Genomic DNA, 6,000 nt, shown 5'->3' on the forward strand with positions numbered 1-6,000 from the left:
TATGTGCCAAGAACTATTTACAAACCAGGCTGGGCAGGACCCAGCTTGCAGGAGGTGGGGGGTGGGGGGATGCGGTGGGGGCAGTGCTAAAGCCAGCAGGCTGGAACTCCTTGGACTCTGAGCCAAGTGGTCCAATTGCTCCAGCAAGAGCCGGGATACACAAAGCCAAGTTAAACAGCAGCTCGGCATTGTGTTCCACAAAGTTCAACAGAGGGGAAGCCAAGGAAAGGAGGAGTGCATACTTTTAGTCAATAAAGTGAAACCTGGGAAAGTCAGTCAAGGGTAGCTAGGTCTGGTTCCATTGGCTTGGACCCGGCTTAAAATTTCTCAGACAAGAGACAAAAACAGTCCCTTGAAAACCACAGGTGTCTTTGGACCTCACAGCAGGTGGCGCATCCTAGGGCTTCCTTGTTTCCACCTGTGAACAGTTCACCTGTTGAATTAGTACCTTTCAGCAACACCTTTTTTTTATGTTTTTAGCCCTGAATTTTTTTTTCTTTGAGTCTTGCTGTCACTGTGTTGCCTATGCTGACTTCAGACTCCAGAGCTCAAGTGATACTCCTGCCTCAGCCTCCTCAGTAACCAAGACCACCGATATGTTCCACCATGCAGGCTCTCTTTCATTTCCATTATGTTGACTGCTTTGTGGAACACCGAGGTACCCCAAACAAACCCTCCTCAAGATTGGAGAGATGGCTCAGTGTGTAAAGTGTCCACCACAAAAGATTGAGGTCCTAAGTTCAGATCCCCAGCATTTACACAAATTCTGGATGTAGTTGCCTGCACTCGTAACCCCAGTGCTGTGAGGGAGGAGGTCAACTGGAAGATCCCCAGAGCTCAACAGACAGCCAGTCCATTTAAGAAAACAAACAAATGGTATTGGCATAAGAACAGACAGGAGGACCAATGGAACTGAATAGAAGACCCGGATATCAATCCACACATCTTCGAACACCTGATCTTTGATAAAGAAGCAAAAAATATCAAATGGAAAAAAGAAAGCATATTTAACAAGTGGTTCTGGCATAACTGGATATCAACATGTAAAAAAATGAAAATAGACCCATATCTATCACCATGCACAAAACTCAAGTCCAAATGGATCAAAGACCTCAACATAAAGCCAGTCACACTGAACCTTATATAAGAGAAAGTGGGAAGTACATTTGAATGCATTGGCACAGGGAACCACTTCCTAAATGTAGCCACAGCAGCATAGATACTGAGAGAAACAATAAATGGGACCTCCTGAAACTGAAAGGCTTCTGTAGAGCAAAGGACACAGTCAACAAGACAAAACGAAAGCCTACAGAATGGGATATGATCTTCTCTAACCCCACATCAGACAGAGGTCAGATCTCCAAAATATACAAAGAACTCAAGAAATTGGACACTAAAAGATCACATAATCCAATAAAAAAAAATGGAGTACAGACCTAAACAAAGAACTCTCAACAGAGGAATCTAAAATGGCTGAAAGACACTTAAGGAAATGTTCAACATCCTTAGTCATCAGAGAAATGCAAATCAAAACAACTCTGAGATTCCATCTTACACCTGTAAGAATGGCCAAGATCAAAAACACTGATGACAACTTTTGCTGGAGAGGTTGTGGGGAAAAGGGGAGATTTCTGCATTGCTGGTGGGAATGCAAGCTGGTACAACCCCTTTGGATGTCAGTGTGGCGATTTCTCAGAAAATTAGGAAACAACCTTCCTCAAGATCCAGTAATACCACTTTTGGGTTTATATCCAAAGGATGCTCAATCGTGCCACAAGGACATGTGCTCAACTGTGTTGATAGCAGCATTGGTTGTCATAGCCAGAACCTGGAAAAAACCTAAATGCCCCTCGACCGAAGAATGGATGAGAAAAATGTGGTACATTTACACAATGGAGTACTACACAGCAGAAAAAAATAATGACAGTTTGAGTTTTACAGGAAAATGGATGGAGCTAGGAAACATTATTTTGAGTGAGGTAACCCAGACACAGAAAGACAATTATCACATGTACTCACTCATAGGTGGTTTGTAAACACAAAGCAAAAAAAGCCAGCCTACAAACCACAATCCCAGAGAACTCAGACAACAATGCAGACACTAAGAGAGACTTATATAGATCTAATCTACATGGGAAAGAGAAAGTAGAAAAAGACAAGATCTCCTGAGTAAATTGGGAGCATGGGGACCTTTGGGGAGGATTTAAGGGGGGGAGGGGAGAGGCAGGGAGGGGAGCAGAGAAAAATGTAGAGCTCAATAAATATCAATAATATATATATATAGATATATATATATAGAAAACAAACAAAAAACCTGAAAACAACTGAGGAAGACATCTGATACCCACATTTAGTTCAGGCATGCACTTGAACATGCACTCACACGAACACATACGTGCAACACACACACACACACACACCTCTGCAGCCTTTATACTTTTGTCCATTTGGTTTCTTGATATGAAGTCTTACCAAGTAGCCCAGGATACCCCAAAGTTAGGACACCCTTATTCCTTCAACCTCCTGAGAAGTAGGGTTAGAGGACGTGTCTAGCTTCCACCTTTATGAGTCCCACCCTCAACTTCCCAGCTCTACGACTTGCCCTGGTCTTTGGGTACAAAGATCTGGACTGTCTCAAGCCAACTGACCACGTGCTTGGTAGGCATGATGAGAATCACGAGATATTTATTGAAAGATGATAACCCTTAAAAGATGAGAAAATATTTGGAAATGGAATGGTAAGGAAGTAAGGTTGTCTAGACTGAAGTCCCATAATTGTTCTGAACTTGTCCTGTTCTTTGTTTTCCTTCTCTTCTTTTATCTCCTCTCTCCTTCCCTTCCCTTTCCTGCCTTTTCTTTTCTTGAAGCAGTGTCTTGTTATGTAGTCTAGGGTGGCCTCAAAACTGTGAATCCTTCTGCCTCTGCCACCCTATTGCTAAGATTGCAGTTGACCGTTCTAGGCTTTTGTTTTGTTGTTCAGACAGGAGCTGAGTGTACCCACTCACCAACTTATTGAATAACCAAGGATGATCTTGAACTTCTGATCCTGCCTCCAGCTCCCAAGGGCGTGTGCCACTACACACGGTTTTTGTGATGCCGGTGATCAAATTTAGGGTTCCCTGCATGCTGCATGACAAACAATCACTCCCTTCTGAACCACATCCCTAGCCATGTCCTCAAGTTTCCTAATTGTGTTTGCCCCTGGCTTCATTGAAAAGTATTTTCCCATAGTCATCATGAGTTTTAAGCACACCAGTAATCAATTCAGTCCCTCTATGTCCCAAGCTCCTGGCTGGCATTCTATCTAGACAACACTGGCACAGAAGGCAGCTGTTATTCAGTCCTGAGAATCCAGACGAAGGCTTCAGGGACTGGGCGTCATAGCAATGAATTGATTCTTGGAGGGGAGAAGGATAGTTGTAGGGATGAAACTGGGAACTTTGAAAATGCTATGCCAAGTATTCTACCAGTGAGAGTAATCGTCAGCCCTGTTTTGTTTCTTTGAGACGGTTTATGTAGCCTGAAATGGCCTTTGTCCTAGTGTTCCATTGCTGTGAAGAGACACCATAACCATGGCAACTTTCATAAAGGAAAGCACTTAACTGGGGCTGGCTTGCAGTTCAGAGGTTTAGTCTGTTGTCATCATGGTGAGAAGCATGGTGGCGTGCAGACAGCATGGTGCTGCGGGAGCTGAGAACTCTACATCCAGATCTGAAGGCAGCAGGGTGGGAATGAGACTGGGCCTGGCTCAAGCATCTGAAACCTCAAAGCCCACCCCCTGCTACCCATTTCCTCCAACAAGGCCCCACCTCCCCATAGTGCCACTCCCTATGAGCCTATGGAGGCCATTTTCAGTCAAACCACCTCAGCCTTGAACTAAAAAGCCTCCTACCTCAGCCTCTCGAGTGCTGGCTGTAGGGCATGCACTTCTGATTGAATGTTCTAGTTGGTGGCCATCCATACCACACTGAGTATGTCTGACCTCATCTGACCTTACAGTTTCTACCCAGTATCTTTCATTTTTGCTAAACCCTCCACCTCCTCCTCTTCCCTCATCTCTCAAAATGTTTATTTTTGAGACAGGATCTTTTGTAACCCAACCTAATCTCAAATTCATTATGTAGCTGAGGATGACTTTGAATTCCTGATCCCCCTTCCCCCCACACCCCCGCCTCTATCTCCCAAGCACTAGAATTATAGGCCCATGTTACTACCCCTGGCTGTGTGCTTCCCTTCCGAAATGATCTTTTAAAATATTTTCTCCACTTTCTAGGGAAAGAAAAAAAAAAACCTTCAAGGATTTGAGGGCATGATTCACATGATTCTGAAACTAGGTAGGCTTAGGATTCAAGATGAAAAGCTAAGGCAGCAGGATGGGGAGAGGGATGGCTGGCATTGGGTACCTCTACCATGCCATGTTCCCGTCATCTGCTGATGACATTTGTTCTAGGGGCATCAGGGGAATGGATGATGCAACCTCAGCTGTTAGGACAGCAGGGCCGTGACCAAGAATGTTCACACACACGTGGAGGCCAGCCAGAACTGGCTTTGGGAGACACAGGGTTTTCCAAACTCACTTCTTGTTCTCCTCTTCCTCAGTTTGCAGGGCTCTGCCTGGCTCTCTCCTATAAGGTACCACCGTCTCCTCTTCCCACCCACTTCCTTTCTGGGAAAGGAAGCAGAGTAATTAGAGCAACCGGCTGACTGCATTCTAAAAAATCGTAGTGTTAAAGTGATTTTTTCAGAACTTTTTTGAGTTTCTTATGGTCACAGAGCAAATATCCCGAGTTCAGAGAAATAATAATTATTGACTGAGTTTTATAGGAAAAGAATTCTGTAAAGGTATAAATAATTGGAGTATTTGGGGTAGGTGTGTTTCTTTGGCAACTCTTGTCATTCCCATTAGCATGCTATGTGCCCCTCAGAATGATCTCAGTGCACAAATCTGAACAAGTCACAAACAATCCTTGATTCCCTGGCTGGCTGCCATTAGAATTCCATGCATGGCACCTTTCATTTATTCTTAATGAATTTGATTTACAATATAATGAATATCCATGAACCTTTCATAATCAGCATTTTAGGAAAAAGCCCCAGCTCTGGGCTCATCTACTGACCCAATAACCAATTAAAGAGATGAGTGTCATGGAAAAGCAGGGAAAGGAGATTTAACCAAGGCGGCCACATTGAGAACAGTTAGTGGGGTCCTGAACTATCACGAGGCTATTCATAAACTTCTCTCGCCAAAGTGCCTGTATTCGCAGGGGTCCCTGGAGATTCATCGGTGTGTTCGCTTATGGGGTTCTGCCCTGTGCATCTTCTAGCTCCGAGTATAACTGAGAGAGGACAGTCACGTTACCAGAAACTCTCAGGAGTCCTCTCAGAGTCACCACACGTTAGGGGGACATCGGTACCTCCTTCCTCTTGGGAGTCTTCGTGTCACTGACAAAGCGAAACAAGGAAGAAGGAAGAAGATGGAAAGGAGAAAGGGGGAAAGTCACGTGGTCTGAGTTAAGCTGGCATGGAGGGCAGCCACTTGGTGGACAAGCAACCACACGGCGGGGAGGAGAGTTCTAGAGGAAGAGTGAAGCCGCAAGTGTTAGGAAAGCATGCTTGGAACAGAGAGAAAGGTACCACGTCGTAATACAGAAAAGCAGGCCACTGCGGCGTCTGGGGCTATCTAAGCAAATGCAGACAGCAGGGATTCCGGGATGGAAAAGTACATCATCTCATTAAAATGCTAATTATTCCTCCTATCTCTTAGCATATGTTAAGGGAATGTGCTTTTCCGATGGGTGGGCCAGCCTTCCTTGCAGGAGGTCCCTCGGTTAAGTGACTGGGACTGGAATTGTTACCTCTCTTTTTTGTCATTGTTACTTTCCCGTTGCATAATCAACATTGTCCTGGCTGGTTCTGTCCGGCAACTTGACACAAGCTAGAGTCTCCATAGAGGAAGGAGCCTCAGCTGAGGAAATGCCTCCAGGAGATCCAGCTGCAAAG

The sequence above is a fragment of the Arvicola amphibius genome, chromosome 9 (genome assembly GCF_903992535.2).
Source record: "Arvicola amphibius chromosome 9, mArvAmp1.2, whole genome shotgun sequence".
NCBI lineage: Eukaryota > Metazoa > Chordata > Mammalia > Rodentia > Cricetidae > Arvicola > Arvicola amphibius.